This window comes from Ptychodera flava, chromosome 18, assembly GCF_041260155.1.
Source record: "Ptychodera flava strain L36383 chromosome 18, AS_Pfla_20210202, whole genome shotgun sequence".
Lineage (NCBI taxonomy): Eukaryota > Metazoa > Hemichordata > Enteropneusta > Ptychoderidae > Ptychodera > Ptychodera flava.
In genome coordinates this window covers 24,267,449-24,286,669 of record NC_091945.1, presented here as the reverse complement: position 1 = coordinate 24,286,669, position 19,221 = coordinate 24,267,449, and positions in this window count along the sequence as shown.

The following is a 19,221-nucleotide window of genomic DNA, read 5'->3' as shown; positions in this document are numbered from 1 at the left end:
AATAACTGCATCAAATGTGATGAAAATTGCTGCACATACTGATACGACAGATATCTAACTGTGTTGTAAAGCATTTAGTAGTGTAAAGTTAATTAAGGGTTCATTTGCGTATTTAATAAACTTTGTAATTAGGTATATAACTCTGAAATTTCGTCAGAAAAATTTTGTGAAACGTGCTACAGATATTGATTTGATAAATATTTAATTGTGCTATGAATCACTGAACAATGTCAAGTCAATTTAGGGTTTATTTGCATATTTAATGAACTTTGTAATTAGTGACATTTCTCTAAAATTACAGCATTAAATTAAATGAAACGTGCTACAAATGTTGATCTGATGGATATTTAATTGTCCCATGAAGCATTGAGCAATAAAAAGTTAATTAACAACTCATTTGCATATTAAATACAGTTTTTTAATTAGTGATTAAACTGTGAGAGTACTGTGCGAAGTTGAAAAAACCTGCTACATATAGTGATAACATATATCTCATTGTTCTGTGAAGCGTACTACTATTAATGAACCTGTTGTAAAACACGTGAGCATATTCAGTTCATATCTGGTGTTAATAGTGTTGTATGCTGTGGTTTTTGAAAACAAGAGCACAAAAATTCAGAAAGCATGACATGTTAGCTTTCCACACAAACGTATAACCATAACTCTGTGTATCATATATTGATACAACCATTTTCACTTTCTACTTCGAGGTGTCTGATATTACCGACAAACTCTAACAAACTCAAATTTCACGAAATCTGTTTTTGTTTTATCTATGTGTAGGCAAAACTAACGAGCGGGAACGGCACGGTTATGACACACCACGCCTAAACGCAAATCTGGCTTGAAACAATTTACAATAAAACAACAGCTGCTAGTCATACTTAAAGTTTCAAAAAATTAAAAATGACAGAACGATTAGGAAGTAAGTGGGCATTTCTTTGTGCATGCATGAGACAGACAACTAACCCAGCCTTGAAAGACAATAACTTTAAAGAAGAAACTGCAAGTGGCAAGTGAATCTCGATTTGTCCCGACGTCTTACAGGATTTTGTAATGCAATCCACAAAATATCATAATGTTCTCTGGAAAATTGATATCAACATTCTCTCACAGATTTTAAATGTCATACGGTTTTCACAAGTTTGGCGTTGGATTGAATAATAATACTTTAGTCTAATCAAAGCCAGTATGCACGTTCAACATCACAGACTGTCTGTTTGTCTGGCTGTTGATATCGACAAAGTTCCCCAACAACTTCCATCTCTCTGTCTCTGTCTGTCTCTCTGTCTCTCTGTCTCTGTCTCTCTCTCTCTCTCTCTCTCTCTCTCTCTCTCTCTCTCTCTCTCTGTGTTCATTAGTAAAACGTACAGCGAATATTGACAACCACAAACCAATTTGTACATTTTTATGTTTTAGAAGATCAAACGGAAGTACTTTAAAATATGCTTTAGAAATAATATGGATGTAAAACGAAAAGAGAAAACAATTGATTCAGTGAGGTAAGAATCTTTTTCTATATTAAAGGTCGTACAACTTCCTGTGCATCATGTGCAAAAGAATGACATGAGTCTATTGTCTGCTAACTTAAGAAATGACATAACAGCAAACAAGCAACGATAAAAATAATGTATGAAGACTGCGAAACATTACATCATACGAAATACTGTTTAACACGAAAGTGTGAGTTGAAACTAAATTTAACATTTGAGATATGAATTCTTTATTCAAAAAGGCAAAATCACTCTTGATGAGTACAACTTCTTGTGTATCTTGCACCCTACATCAAACTCAATTGCCTGCTCAACATGAACAATCTCGATTACTGAAATTATGATGACCGTTTTGAACTGAAAAACTGTGTAAAAACAGTACATTGGGTACGTATTCAAAACACGCTCTCCATATCACTCAAAAGTACATAGAACTTTGGAAATTTTCAAATAAATTAATACAGTACTGAGTAATCACCAACGTTCAGATACCTAAAATTGGCATGCAATGATTGACACATTTTTTGATTGAAAACTGCGATTACCGATTAATATTATGGAATGGTCGAATTATTTTCACTTTTCATTCCTATTTACTCAGAAACCGGATTATTGCGTATCACCGATGACATAGTAGAAGGATGCAGCCATTGACTGTGACATGGTGTATCTAGTTACAAATTAGCAACTCTATTTACTCTACTTTCTGATCTTAGTGCCACTTTCAACTTTTCCCAGAACAATCTCCTACCCACTCCATTTTCAGGCCACTCCAGATAGCTTTTGGTCAAGAGAATATTTCGTAAAATACGAGGCATATCATTATCAGGGATTTTCGTAAGCGATACCATTACAATGATATCTCGCTTCTCTTCAAATAGACAACTCTGTGCCATCCTCATTTCAAAGTAACACCATTCACTCGCAGCAAAATCTGGAGACAGTATCAGCATGGTTTTCTTGCTCTGCTCGATACTATCAAGAATATTCTCAAAAATATCATGACCGGGTAAAAAGTCCCGTTCGTGAATGCAGAGTTTGAAATTAGGCGGATCAATATTCTCCAAATTGGGGATCAATTCATGTATGACCCAGTCGCTGTCATGTTGGTTGTAGACAACAAATGCGTCATATCGTTTATTGATTGGTTGGTCCTCATCATTGATTTGGAGCTGATATCCGCCTAGTTTCAGTTTGATGAGGTAACAGACAAAACGCAAGTGCCAGTGAAATCGCCAAACAAGTGTGACAATGATGACCACTAGAATGACGAGACACATCAACGGTAATGATATCATGAATACTAAATTGCATTCCAAGCCCAATTCAACCAAATCAATTGGAATATTATATTTTGTAGGTGGTAAAGAACAAACGCTTTGATGAACAGTAATGTAGTTGGAATACACAAGAACCTTTTCATCTTTTCTCAACCATTCTTTAAATGGTTGCATTTTACAAGAGCAGTCGAAAGGATTGTCATGGATTATTAACAATTTTAAGGATGGCAGAACTGTAAGCATTTCGGATGATAAAACAGCGATCGAGTTTCCTGACAAATCCAAAGTTTCTAGTTTATTTAACTTATCGGGTACGCCATGAATAATTGAGAGTTTGTTGTTTTTCACCGACAAATCTACGAGGCTTGTATAGGCGTTCAGACTTGTGAAGTTGAGTTCATTGAAATTATTGTGTGAAAGTTGAAGTAATTTAAGAAATTGCTTAGGTTGTAAATTTATTACTTCAGTATTGATTACTATTCGCTTATTGTCGAAGCCGATGAATTGGACATTTTCTACCTTTAAATAAGTCAAATGTTCAAGTTGGAGGTTTTCCGGGAATAATACTTTATACACTTGGAATTCACTTGTGTCGTCTATGTGTAGACGTTGTAGTTGCGGGGTATCAGCTAAGTCAAGACTTTTTAATTCCAAAGTGCTCAACGTTAGATGGATGAGACTGCTGAGATTTTTCAATGGGCGCTTGCTTATTTCAGTGTCTCCTTGATACAACAACAAATTTCCCATAAGCATGAGTTCCTTTAGACCTTTTAGAGCGTTGAACGCCCCGTTTGGCACCATTTCTATGTCATTATTGGATAAATCTAAATGTTGCAAATTTGAAAGAGAACTAAAACTCTTTGAGTCAATAGCTTTTAACCTGTTACCGCTTAGATCTATAGAAGTTAGTGATCGATGATTCCCAAAAGCATATGAAGGGATTTTCCCGGTAAAAATGTTTTGGCTAACATCGATATTTCTCAGATTGTTCAGTCGTGCTAGTGCAGACATGAGCTTATTTAAATTTTGCAATTTGTTGCCCCTTAAACGCAATGTTGTCAAAGTCGAAGGGCCATTCAATGATACGAAAGCATTATCACTCAAGTCACAATGGTTCATAGACAATTTCTTGAGTTGTGTAAGCCACATAAAGGTGTTTGGGGCGATTATACCTAGAGTTTCCGTCACAGACATCATTTGTATGTTACTTCCAGCAAGAATTTCAAAAGTTGTCTCCGTCAGATTGTGCTTTTTGTTTATATCCAGTACATGAAATATTGTAAGATAATTGATTGTTGCGTTCACAAGACCATTTAGAATGCAATCAAATGATTGTCTATCCGTCTTTGTATGATTCTTACCTGATAACATCAACTGTGAAAAATTACTCGGCCACAAACGATGAGGTATATCGGCTTGCTGCCTATTATTATCCCACTCCACAGAAACAACTAAGTTATGTGAACAATATTTCGACCAATGAATATTCAGAAATGAATTATCGAGGGGCACATGATAGAACAGTACAGTTTTCAGTCGCGGAAACTGTGAAAAAGTAAGATAAAACTTGCAATCTTCTCCACCAGTTCCAGTAGATTTAAAAATTATTTTTTCAATGTTTTTTGAAGCTTCGATTTTTTCCATAAGGCAAAACACATTCTGATTTGAGAAGAAAATTATGGATTTAAGCTTCCTTAGATCCATGAATGATTCACTTGAAAGACTTGCCAACGACAAGCCTAACGGGTCGAAGACTTCAAGTTCTTCTAAATTTTTCAGGCCTCGAAACAGTGACGATGGTAGAACGACAGAATGCGGATTTCTCACATCCATAGGGACTATACGGATTGAAAGTTTGGATAAGTTGACCAGATCGGAAGACGTAGTATCTGGCAAGAATGTCTTGATTTGAAATTCAAGCTTTTGCAGACTGGAGAGATGTTTAAATGTTCCCTTGCCAAATGTTACGCAGCTGTCGGTATCGCTGCGGAATATCAGCGACCTTAATCTATGTACTCCTTCAAACGTATCAGAATCAATATGGAGATCCTGATCTATCCACATAGTCAGCTCTTCTAGTGAGTGAAGGTTCTTGAAGGATCTTTGGGTCAGGCGCGTGATTTGGTTGGCGGAGAGATCCAAGTGCGTTGTTGATGATGGCAAATTCGTGGGAACCGCCTTCAAATCTCGATATATGCAGTCGACATGAGTGGACTGGTAAACTTTACATCCTGCTTCCGATGCAGTAGGCATACAGATAGTGCATATAACCAATATGCTGAAGTGAAATTTGATGACTTTGGTTAGAATGAATATACATTTTGTATCCTCCATGGTCGTCTTCCGTCACCAATCAGTAAATACAGTGTTGCAATGCTGCGAATACGCACTTGCTCTTTTAGAATCCTTATCGCAAATATTTCATGCAACACTTTGTTGAGGTTAAGTGCACCCTGCCTTAATCCCTATATACACCGATGGACTGTGACTCAGCAGAGCAGCGTCTGTAGTTTTGCTTCCGAGTAAACTTGGGGTCCGATGACGGCGTACCATCAACCTAAGCATCCTCTGAGAGACTGCCCTGTGGTAAATCTGGTCTGCGTTACCAAGACTGCACATAGGGGCTCTCATCCAACGGATGGGAGCCCCTAAGTGCAGTCTGGGTACCCGAGACTTACCTAAATCGGTACCAGAGTCAACGGAACAATGTGACTGTACGTAGTGTATTTAGCATCAAGAATTTATAGAAACAAAATGCTATTATCCCAAGGTGCTTGAAAGACTAATGAGGTGGCATCGCTTTTCTGCCTCATCAACAGTGCATTATTTTGTAGCAATTTTACATTCTGGCAACTTTTTACAATCATTCTTAAGGAATTATTTGTGTTCAAAGCCAATGTATTACTCCCACACGCGTTGATTAGACGAGAATAGACTAAACAATATTGTATTAATATCATAACTATGAATATGTTCATAAATAAAGAAACACTTTCATTTTTATCCGGGTTGAGCTTCCTCCCCGCTGCAATACTTGGAAACTCACTGAAAGGATGTGGATCATGCTACATTTGACAATCGTAGATAGCTTTGTTCCAATCACTGTTCGTACTTGTTTATTCTTGTGTAGTCGTGCTGGATGGTCCTCCTACAGAAAGTGAAAAGGAAACACTTGTAGTGTGACTTTGTAATAGTTCATTAGCGGTCACCAGGAAGGTAGTGTAGTGCCTAATATATTTGAAGTGTGAATCATGGTGCACGAAATAAATAGTTTTGACAGGGATTTTTCATGACCTAAAGTGAAATTAGTTTGCTGTATCTCGGTTCATGCAGCAATTGGCACGTTTCTAGCAACTGATTGATATTTATAGGTGTAAGGCTGTGTTCACAAAAAATGGTGAGGCGGGGGCAATTCAGGGGGAATTCGAAAATTCTGGGGGTAGTCGAGGGAGACTTGAAAGTTTTGCTCTGCCTTTATTGGAACCTGAAAATATTTTGGTTTCCAACATTTTGATGTCATCCAATGTTTCTAATGTAAGTAATAATTAAAATTGATCGAACCTTTTTGTCGCATTTTATGACTTGAATCTCGGAAAAATCTAAAAATTTATGAATGCCATTAAATTTTCGTAAAAACGACACGTTGGCGTTGAAACGGGACAGAAGCTGCAACTGTTGATATTTTATGCAATGTACCAAATAAAAAAACACAATATCACTGTGTCAACAAAAGCCTGTATATCAAAATATTGGTTATAATTGAATTAGGGTCCAGACTGAAAGTTATTTGTGAACGATACAAATGCACGGTACAAATACATAGACTGTGCTGGCATGAATACTCTATATTTTAATATGCCGTAGGGAGTAGAACAAGAACAGTTGTATAGACTGAACCAAAAATATTGTTAAAATACAAAGTTAATATAGCTGCTACCCTGTAACTGCCTAGAGTCAGTGTCAGTGTAAGTATCATTCATATTAGCAGTGACAGTGATAGCTCTGACTTTGATATAATTGAAGAAGAGTTTGGGCCATATGGCGCTCAATTGACAGTGAAACATACATGTACATGTACTTGTACACAAGATCAAGCCAGAGAGCAACAGATGTAAGACTTGGAGACTTATCAATTATCAGGGATATTTGAATTCTGGCATATGAGAATGATCAAATATAAGAGGGGAAAAAGGGGTCACAAAATGTACGATGAAAAGTCACTGTTTTTCTCGAAAAACACTTAAAATCAATATATCATTCATTTCCAGTTCAAGCAGGAAATGAACTTTTTACATCTCATCGTACAATAACACAAAAGTTTAACTGTGAACTGTAAAGACTCTAATTTAAATGAAAAAATGTGTGACCATTAAATGGAATCATTTATTTTAACCGTATTTGCTACTACTGGCAAACCTGCAATGACTGTAATCTGATCGATGATGTAATCTGATGGGTGATTGGTTAATCGTGGAAATAATATTATTGTACACTGTCGCCAATTTTGGAAATGATCTAGACTGTTGATTTCAAACGCAACGGGTTTCATTTGCTCTGTGCGCGTTTCAATTGTTGACGATCCCTTCCGTCTGCGGGCTATTGTTTGAAATAGGGTCATGTAGGGTTCGTGCCTTCTGCCGCAGCTCATCCACACAGCACGTGATACTTTTATTTTCTCAAACAGTTCTTCAACTTAACTACGGTATGCAGCTTGTGACTGTACAGAGTAAAATCCTTGATCCCTGCAGTGCCCACCCTTACACATGAACAGCTTCGTACCATAGGAAACGGCTGACAACTCGTCAGAATTTCGAGTGTTGTTTCCGGAAATAAGATATAAAATCCCTTCAAATAACCAGTGTCACTCAGGCTAAATAAATAATAGAAAGAGTTCCTAAGCCGCCCCCGCCCCCAAACATTATTTCTTAGGTAGGATATACAACACTTTTAAATATGCCAACACTAGAACTAATGCTAACCCTATAGCTAATTCTAAATCCCTCCAAACGTTGTATTTGATATGCTTCTTCCAAAGAAAGTCTGCGATTAAAGTGATTTCTTGGGGATGGGGGCCTAAAGGAACTCTTACCTAAATAATCATCTTGTTGCAGAGAAGAAAAAATAAAATCAATAGCCGTTTAGTGGTCGAGGAGGTGTCTAGAATGGGTATGCGTACTAACCTGTTATGCTACACTCGTCAAAATTGGCCAAAAGTGGTTAATTTCGTGTAATCCGGTAAAGCTACCAATTACTGTTGTGAGTAAAAACCTGGACTGCTGTCAATCATCAGGTGAAAAACAAACGTGTCATATTTTGATACAACATCGCCATATCTGCCGTAGAACTTTTTAACTAGTTCACTAATCTACTCTCCAAGAATCCTTGCCATACCAGCTCTTGTGCTAATCAGCTATATCTCAATCGAAAGTTTTTACATGAGTTACAAGCTCTGTCGTATCTCGGGAGTCGTGAAATTTATACATCATAAGCTGGTATGTTACTTGACAAAGTGAAAATTCATGATTTCAAAATTGAATTCGTCCCTTTTGTAATATAACTTGGCATACGGTGTATTTTGTCTTTTTTGGAAAATATAATTCTATACGTATGATGCTGACCCCACGCTTTCAGTTGTTTCTGTAACTTTAACGTCATTTGGGTATAGATGTGTGGACATAACTAGATATACGAGGATTGTTTAAATTTATGAGATCATCAATATATCTATAGAGTTATTCAAACACTTGACAATACTTTTCCATCAAGATCTGTAGAGACTGCATAAACTCGGCTTCAGACGAATACAAGGATAAGTGTGCAAGAAGAGGTGAATAGTATTTATACATAGGAATGCATATAGTTTGTTGAAATATGTTCCCAAACAGAAAATTTAGCCTCTCAATTACTTTCATATCAATGTATTAGCGTATTGTATCCTTGTTCCTGCTAAAGTATCCCAATTAGCGCTTGATTAAAATATATTCATACCAAGGACTGCTCTCCCTCTCTCTCTCTCTCTCCCTCCCTCTCTCTCTCTCTCTCTCTCTTCTCTCTCTCTCTCTCTCTCTCTCTCTCTCTCTCTCTCTCGCTCGCTCAGATTCGATTCGGTAAATATAACAGTTACAATTGAAAGCCAGAAACCAATAATGATAATGTATTTCTATGCTTTACTTACATGTATACATTACTTGACAAGTTCGATTAAAAATCTCTAAAATTTGCTGTGACTGTTTAATAATAACAATGGAAAAAGAGGGCAAATAGATCTTTTTAGACAAGAATTCACTGCTATTCTAAGACAATATACAACTTCAGGCCTATCACATCAAGTAAACAACGGGAAAATATATAAGAAATAACATAAATGTATACAAACAAAGTACAAGGTGTAATTTTTTGACTAGCATACAGCAAATCATTTTGTGAAACACAGTGAAATAATACCATTAAGCAAAATCACATTCGATATCGACATCGACAAATGCTCATGCATCTGTTAAATCACAAAAGATACACCAGAATATGTTTTCTGATAACTTACGCATCGGTATGGTATAAAATTCAACAAACCTGACCAGTTAAATTGTGACGTCCCTATAAAATATTGTAAAAAATACTACAAAGAAGATTACTAGTGCAAATGAAAGCTTCTTTTTGTACACTGTCCGTACGTAGGACTTTGGAAATGTTGTACACATCATTAATATCGTGAATCGTGAACTGTCTTTTCGTTCTTACTAAAAACATTGATATACGGTTTATTACAGGACACTTTGGTTAATTTATTGATAAACATTTTCAGGTAACATTGCTTCGTATTTCGAAATTAGAATATTGCATATCACTAGAATAGGACAGCGGAATACGGCCATTAAATGTAATATATGCAATGAAATCTCTTCCATGAATTTACAAGTTGGCCACTCTGTTTACTTTACTATCTGATCTCAGTGCCACTTTCAACTTTTCCCAGAACAGCCTCCTACCCATTTCATTTTCAGGCCACTCCAGAAAACTTTTGGCCAACAGAATATTTCGTAAAATACGAGGCATATCATCATCAGGTATTTTTTTCAGTGATACCATTACAATAATATCTCGTTTCTCTTCAAATAGACAACTCTGTGCCATCCTCATTTCAAAGTAACACCATTCACTCGCTGCAAAATCTGGAGACAGTATCAACAGAGTTTTTTTGCTTTGCTCGATACTATCAAGAATATTTTCAAAAATATCGTTACCGGGTAAAAAGTCCCGTTCGTGTATGCAGAGTTTGAAATTAGGTGGATCAATATTCTCCAGATTGGGGATCAATTCATGTATGACCCAGTCGCTGTCATGTTGGTTGTAGACAACAAATGCGTCATATCGTTTATTAATTGGTTGTTCCTCATCATTAATTTGGAACTGATATCCACCCAGTCTCAGTTTAATTAAGAAGTACGCAAAGCGCATGTGCCAGTGAAACCGATGTACCAGTGCGATAATAATTATCATCATAATGATGGAACATGTCAAGGGTAATGCAATCAGTAATACTAAATCGCATTCCAAACCCAATTCAACCATGTTTATTGGAATACCATATTTTACTCGTGGTAAAGAACAAGTGCTGTGCCGAATAATCAGGTCACTGAAATAAACAAAGGCTTTCTCATCTTTCTTTAGCCAATCTTTAAATGGTTTCATTTTACAAGAGCAGTCAAAGGGATTCTCGAAGATTATAAAAACATTCAACGATGGAAGATTTGTAAGAATTTCCGATGATAAAACTGCGATTAAATTTCCTGACAAATCCAAACTTTCTAGTTTATCTAGGTTATCGGGCACGCCATGAATGATTGTCAGTTTGTTATTTGCCACAGATAAGTCGACGAGACTTCTGAACTCGTTCAGACTTGTGAAGTTTAGCTCGTTGAAATTGTTGTTTGCAAGTTCAAGAACTCTCAGAAATTGCCGGGGATGTAAATTAATTACTTCAGTGTTGATTATTACCCGCCCTCTATAAAGGCTGAAGAATTTGGCATTCTTGACTATTAAAACTGTCAAATGTTCAAGCAAGATATTTTCTGGGAATAAAGCTCCATAGAGTTGAACCCCACTAGTTTCGTCTATGTGTAGATTCTCAAGTCGTGGAGTGTCTGCCAAATCAATAGTTTCTAATTTCAAAATGCTCAACGTTAGCATGGTTATATTGTAGAGATTTTTCAATGGGTGTTTGTAAATTTCAGTGCCTCCTTGATACGTCAATGAGTTACCTACAAGGAGCAATGTGTTTAAAGATTTTAGCGAGTGGAATGCCCCTCTCGGCACCATTTCTAATTTATTGTTGGATAAATCCAAATGTTGCAAATGTGATAGGAAACTAAAACTCTCAGGATCAATCAAATTGAACTCGTTCCTGCTTAGATTAACAGACGTTAGAGATCGATGCTTCCAGAAAGCATTCTTAGGAATTTTCCCAGTGAATATGTTTCCGCTAACATCAATGTTTCTCAGATTATTCAGTTGTGCTATGGCAGACAAGAACTGTTTAAAATTTCTAAATTTGTTACTTGCCAAACTAAATGTTGTCAAAGTCGGAGAGGCATTCAGTGACACGAAAGCACCATCTCTGAGGTCACAGTCGTTCATATTTAATACTTTTAGTTGTGTCAACCCCTGAAAGGTATTTGTAGCGATTTTATCCAGAGTGAACCATATATCCATCTCTTGTATGTCACTGCTAGCAAGGCTTTCAAAAGTTGTCTCCGTGAAATTGTGTACTCCGCCTAGTGATTGAGCCATCTTAAGAGAATTGATGGCCACGTTCCGAAGACCGCTTAGATAGCATTCAAGTGGTTGTCCATCCATAAACATACTTGATATACTTAAATGGGAAATATTATAGGGCGACAAATGAGTGAACGTCTGGGCTTCCTGCCCATTATTATCCCACCGCACGTGAACAACTAAATAATGTGAACAATTTTTCGACCAATCAAATATCGGAAATGGAGCATCAATATTAAAATCATCGAAATAGACTTCTTTGAGTCGTGGAAACTGTGAGAAAGTGAGATTACAAAATGTTCCGGTCGTAATTCTGCTGAAACGTATGACTTCCACGTTTTCTAAAAGCCTAAGTTTTTCGATATCGTCACACTTCAAGTGATCAATGTCAAAATGTACGACTTTAAGCCTTACTAGATCCTTGAATGATTCACTTGAAAAGTTTACCAACGACGAGCCAAACGAGCCCATGACAGCGAGTTCTTCTAAATTTTTCAGGCCTCGAAACAGTGATGGCGGTAGAAAGACGGCACTTGGATACTTCACATCAATAGCAGGTCTTCGTATCGTCAGCTTGGATAAATTGATCAGATTGGAGAACAGGTCATCTGGTATGTTCACGAAAGTCTTGATTTGAATTTCAAGTGTTTGCAGACGTGAGAGACGTCTAAATGTCCCCTTGTTGAATGTTACGCTGCCATCGCCAGGGAAGCTCAACGACCGCAGATTGTGTAGTCCTTTGAACGCATTCACATCAATGATAAGATCTTCAAAAATATACATAATCAGTTCTTCTAGTGAGTGCAGATTTTCTAAGCAGCCCGGCTGAAGTCTCGTTATTTCGTTGTAGGAGAGATCCAAGTGTGTTGTTGATGATGGCAAATTCGATGGCACTGTTGTCAAATCTCGATATGTGCAGTCGACATGAGTGGACTGGTAAACTTTACATCGTGCTTCCGATGCAGTAGGCACACAGATAATGCTTATTATTAATATGCTGAAGTGAAATTTGATGACTTTGATCAGAATGAATACATCCTCCATGGTCGTTTTCCGTCACCAATCAGTACCCTTATGAAAATTTTCTGTAGAAATTCTATTGAAATTGATGACAAAATTCAATTAAAGTGATACAGAATTTCTACAGAAATGCTACTGAACCTTTATGGAAATTAACGGAGTTTAATGGAGTTTTGGCCCCCTTTTTCTGTAGAAATTCAACAGAATTTCTGTATCATTTCTGTAGAATTTACAGAATTTCTATGTAAATTCGATACACATTCTACAGAATATCTGTAGCACTATATTGAATTTATACCACATTCTACAGAATTTTTATGTAGAATTTCTGTAGAACTATATTTAATTTCTGCACTCTTTTACAGAAGTTTGTTTGTCTTATACGAGTTCAATCTCTTAGAAAGTATGACAACAATATGTGTCAAACTTTTATTAAGTAAGTAAGGAGTACCACCTTATGATATTGCCATAGATACCAATGCAATGAATTACTGCAAAACTCACAAAAAATCAGGCAGCAAGTAAATTATAAACATGTAGTTTATTTCTAAAAGAATTATGATTAACAATCGTTTGAAACTTGATGAAACATACAGGGACTACAAAATATAAAGCAACCTACACATATGAATGCAAGGCCTACCTCTCCAGTCTAGCAGTTTTGAGTTGTCAACTCAGCCAAGTGCATAATTAAAGTGTTGTGTATCTTAACTCACGTAATTTTCAGTTGATGCTGCAATGTGGATCCTTACAGTTGTGACATATAAGTGAGCTCCCTTCTCCATAATAGAATCTTGCTAATGGACCTTGGATCCTAATTTTCCATGGAATTTGGAGGTTGAACTTTAGTACTTTTCATAAGAGCCATGTGCACTGTGGACTGCCTCAAGTTCAAATGAATAATGCGTGGCTACACTATTATGTAATCAGCCCATTGTAAAGGCAGGAAACTATTTGCATAACAAAGCAAAGGCACAGGTCAGCTCACTTGACCTAGGATCTAACAAAGAGAGTCAGGTTGGTCTGTGTACAGTCATGAAATGTACAAAAACAATGGCAAAAGGAATGGTACAATTGAAACTGTATACATTTTCCTGGCACGTGTGTGTAAATGAAAATAACTTTTCAGAATTAAAGGGTACACGAGAATGTGCTTAGAACTCTCCATAGGTATATGTCACTACCTTTTCCATATTGAAACCAGCTATATATATGTCACTGAGTTCTTATCAAAGCTCATGCCAACATGCAAAACATGAACTTAAGTCTGAAACAGTGTAAACTGTGGAAAGAAAAAAACAGAAAAAAAATTTCCACAAAAGCTATGGAACTGAAAAATTCCATAAAAAATATGTTTAATTTCTGCAGATTTTCTACAGAAAATTATCAGCAAACTTCAATAGAATTTAAAGTTTCTATACACATTAAAATTCTATAAAATTTAAATTTTTCTACAGAATTGTATTGAAAATTTTCAATCGAATTTCAATGGAAGCATATTTCCATCAGATTTCCATAAAATATACAGAATTTCTATAGAATATCAGAGTTCAATAGAATATCTACAGACTATTTTCGTAAGGGTAAATACAGTGTTGCGATGCGGCGAATACGCACTTGCTCTCTTATCTGTGATTTTAGAATTATAATCCCAAATAGTTGCACACCGCACTAGTTGAGGTTAATTGCACCCAGCCACAGTCTCTACACCCACGGACAGTGACTCAGCAGACCAACGTCTGTAATTTCGCTTTCGAGTAAACTTGGGGTCCGATGATGGCGTACCATCAACCTAGGCACCCTCTATAGAGAATGTAAATGTCGGTCTGCGTTACCAAGACTGCACTTATGGGCTCTCCTCCAGTGGATGGGAGCCCTAAGTTCAGTCTTGGGAGCGCAGCTAGGCTTTCCTGCATGAGTACCAAAGTTTTACAACGGAACAAAAGGGCATGAACTCCAATGCGACTACAAACACAGAGCTATTAAGGACTGGTCCATTTGGTATCGTAGGGTGTCTGGAAGATTAATGAGGTGGCATCGGTTTTCTACCTTATCAACTGTGCATCATTTGTTTTCAGCATTTTGAACTCTGGCAACTTCTTACACTCTTTCTTTGAGGAGTGATTTTTGTTCACAGCCAATGTATAGACTCCTTGCAGCACCATAAACATCTTGCGTTAGACAATAAATTGTACATATGTGTAAAATGTATATGTCTCACAAACCGAATATTTTTCCAAATAACACAAGATATAGGCATGATCAGCTGTAAGAGGGCGTGTCTGTTCCAAAAGTAGCTGTACATATAGAAAATGTGATATCAACAACTTCAAAGATGATATGCATGGAAACGTTTCAACCCAACTGTAGTTATGATTAGAAATGATTATTTTCTGACAACTGATAATTTACAGTCTGATATCACAGACGCAACAATTGTGCCATGTATTTTCTCTGACCACTCTGCCATTGTGTTATCCATGATGTGGGAGAAGACTAAAAGGGGACCATCATACTGGAAATTTAATAACAGTTTATTGAGGGATCCTAACTATGTAGAGTTGATGGAAGAAAATCGTATTCAGTGGACAGGTAACTCTGAAATTACTGATCCTGCTGTAGAGTGGGACTGGGTAAAGTTTAAAATTAAGAAGTGTACAATTAACTATAGCAAAAGAAAGGCCAAACAGAGAAGACTTAAGATCTTAAAACTTGAGCAAAGAATTAGAGAAATTGAAAATTTGTTAGAATCTGACCCCGAGAATGAACAAATTTCCAGGGAGTATAACTTATTCAAAGAGGATCTACATACTGAGAAATGGACTATATTACAGAGGGTTGTATTGTTAGATCTAAGTGCAATTGGTATGAACTTGGGGGAAAAAAACAAGTATTTCTTAGGTTTGGAAAAGGCAAACTACAAAAAGTTACAGATTAATAAATTACTCTCCATGAAGGAAAATTTAATTCTTGTTAATCCTGTGGAGATTAATCAAGAAATTAAAGAGTTCTATCAGGACCTGTACTCTTCAAAAATAACGCCTGTCAATGTGAATAACGGTACTGATCAGAATTTATTTTATTATAACTGTAATATTTCAAAGCTGTCCCAGGAGGATTCAGATTTCTGTGATACCTTAGAGGAAGCAACATTTGCAATGAGAGATTTACCAAATAACAAACACCTGGTAATGATGGGATAACAGCAGAGTTTTACAAGCAGTTTTGGCATATTCTGGGTACAAAATTGGTCGCAGCTCTTAATAACGGTTTTGAAAAGGGGCAGACGTCACCCTCACAAAGACAAGGTGTTATTACTCTTTTAGAAAAAAAGGGGGAAGGATCGCATATATATCAAAAACTGGAGACTTGTGTCATTGTTAAATACGGACTACAAGATTTGTACAAAGTGTTTTGCAAAGCGTTTAGAAAAAGTACTTCCAAAAATTATTCATGAAACTCAATCAGCATTTGTTGGCAATAGATATATAGGGGATGTTATACGTTTAATTGAAATATGTTTTATACACATGAAATAAATTTACTAGGTATACTATTGCAATCGATTTTGAAAAGGCTTTTGATAGTTTGGAGTGGAATTTCTTAGTAAAAGCACTTCACGCATTTAATTTTGGACATTCGTTTATACATTGGGTGAAGTCGTTATACACTAACATCGAAAGTTGTGTTATGAACAAAGGTACGACTCCGTACAGGATACTTTCCATTGAGTAGGGGTGTGAGACAAGGTGATAGCATATCCCCAGCACTATTCATACTAGGTTTAGAAATATTTTTATAGTGTTACGTAATAAGAAGGTATTAAGGTAATATGCACCTCGAAAGTGAAAGACTTAAACTTTTGCTCAAGCTTTCCTCACTGAAACTTTCAACCATTCTCTTACCAAAGCAAGAATAAAAATCAGGGGTCACCGTGCAAACTTTGGTACTAGAGAGACAAATAACTTGTGATTTCTCGATATTTTAAATCCAAAATGGCCGCCATCCCCGTGTTAACTCTATGAGAAAAAATAAAATTTTCGATTTTCGAAAAACTAAGACGGTGAAAAGTTTTCTTTCGCCAAGAGCTTCAAAATGAGTCCCCACAAGTGGTAGGTCAGAAGAAAAGTGATAAAATTTGCCGGCCTGAATTTCTGTCCCCGAGGTGCGTTCTACCTTAAAGGTATTGAAATTGGTGGTAAGGTAGTTAAGAATGCCTCCTTTGCTGATGACCTAACATCCTTCTTAAAGGAAGGATGTGAGATCAGCGAAAAATCTGTTTACTCTTTTAAATGCTTTTCAAAGTTTTCCGGGTTTGAAAATTAATTATGACAAGTCAGAAGCCCTGTGAATTGGAAAAAGGAAAACATTTAAGAAAAAGCCACTTCAAGTCAAATGGCCTAGAGAACCAATCGAGATTGTGGGTATTTACATCTTATATGACAAAGGAGATGCATCCAAAATGAATATTGCAGGACCAATCGAGAATTTAAAAACTTCGCTCAATTTTGGGAAAGCAGAGATCTTTCACTACTGGGAAAGATACAAATAATTAAATCAATGAGGCTGTCTAAAGTTCAGTATGTAATGTCAATAACAGATATTCCCAATGTAAAACTTAATAGCATGTTGTACAAATTCTGTGACGTGGTTCAGACAAAATAGCGAGACACACTGTTTTAGGCAAAAAGGCAAATGGGGGACTGGACATGCCAGATATTTACGCTAAATATAAGCAGCTTGTAGTCAATTGGATAAAGAGATATTGTGATGATTCTTTAAAGCATCCATGGAAGTTGTTTTTGAAGAGAATTTTATATCCAATAGGGGGTACAGATTTATTGTTGAAATGTAATTTTAATATTGATTTACTAGCTATAGAGGTAACAGGTTATTTTCCATTGCATGTTAAAGACTTGGTCAGAGTTGCAAACAGAACAGCCTTCTTTAGACCAAGTCTCGCCACAGAGAAAAATTATTTGGAATAACAATGATATTTTAATTGCAGGTAAATCAGTGTTTTATCGGGATTTCGCAAATATTTGCATTTATTATCTTGACAAATTATACACGGACTATGGCCATAAAATCAGTTCGGATAATATTCGAAATAAAAAAAGTTCCGCAGTCTTCAATTCTGAGGTGGTCTGGGTTAATGAAGGCCATACTAATAGAATGGGCCAAATGTAGATTTCCATGAACCCGAAGGGGAAGCTAAAGTACAGTTGGGGAATGATTTGGTAGCTTTCAGTAAATGTACGACAAAAATGATCACTGAAAAAATCATTGAGAATATTTTTCTTTAGAAAATTATTTTTCTCACATATTTGAATTGCATTTTAACTCATTGGGTGAATTTTATCAGTTGCCACAGAAAATTACCATTGATACAAAACTTCGTGACTTTCAACGCAAGATTTCATGAATATGACTTTGTTTATGTACCGTCTATTTACTATCTGTTCTGTGCTGTTTTGTGTCTATGTTTACAACTATTGTCTTACGAATTCTGACCTACTGTCATTGGATTATGAATTGGTATGATTGCGATTATCTTATCTTATAAGATAGTATGGTTTATTTATCTTCACTTTTTATTTCTACTTATTCAGAAACCGGATTATTGCGTATCACCGATAACATTGCAGAAGAATGCAGCCATTGACTGCAATTAATCGACCAGTCTTGTAATCTCTCGTTCACTCGACGAAAACTTGAATAGATCCCTTTGCTGATCAAAATTCCGGGTCAAAATCCCACAATTTTCCAGAATGAGTACCTCCTGCGTGCTCTCGTTGTCAGCCCTGTGCTATGGGGCAGTGAGAGACGGAGGAGTGAGTTCCAGTCGTGATGTCGTCATCGGATTTTTGCTCTCCTAAAGTTTCGTTCAGGAAGGGGGAGGGGGCATTTGAGGTCAAACGCGACGAGTTTCGTTGAACAGGGGTCATCCACAGGCGTACGGAATGTTTCCTAGCTCGTCGTCGGATGGGAAGTGACTGACACTTGTTACGTGCAGAGAAAACGAACAAAAGGGTGAACTCAGCAGTTAACGTTTAAACAAAATTTATTACAAAAATAAAACTAATTGCTAAGTCAGGGATAGAGTACAAGCTTTAAAATTGTACAGACTACTTATCTCAGCTGGGACGGCAAAGCTCCAGTCTCAGAGTTGTAACAGTCAGTCGGATGAATGAACAGTCCTTCGGCTTGCAGGCTTGTAGTTGCACAAAGTCCACAGTATAAATCCAGCGTTGGCAGTGAAGGTCTTGAAAAGTCTTGAGAATGACTACTGCTGGAGTTTAGTAACACACAAGAGACACGATCCCAAAAGTCTGACTGCAAGCCTGCTGTCCCAGTATTTATACTCATGTGTTTACATAAGCATATAAGAACAATCTAGAACTTTTATTGACATGCTAATTACTGTTCTAAAATTATCTCCCTTACACAACTAATCAACTTTCCAGAACATTCCAAACATGACTAATTGAATTCAAGGTTGTGAGGTCATCAAGGGCAGTGACCTTGAGAATGTTCTAGACTAATTGAACTCAGGTCATGATGAGTGTGGGGGAAATGACCTACATAACACACTGTATTGTGAGGCCGAAGGCCGAACCTCGTACTGTATAAGAATACACGAATACTTATACAGT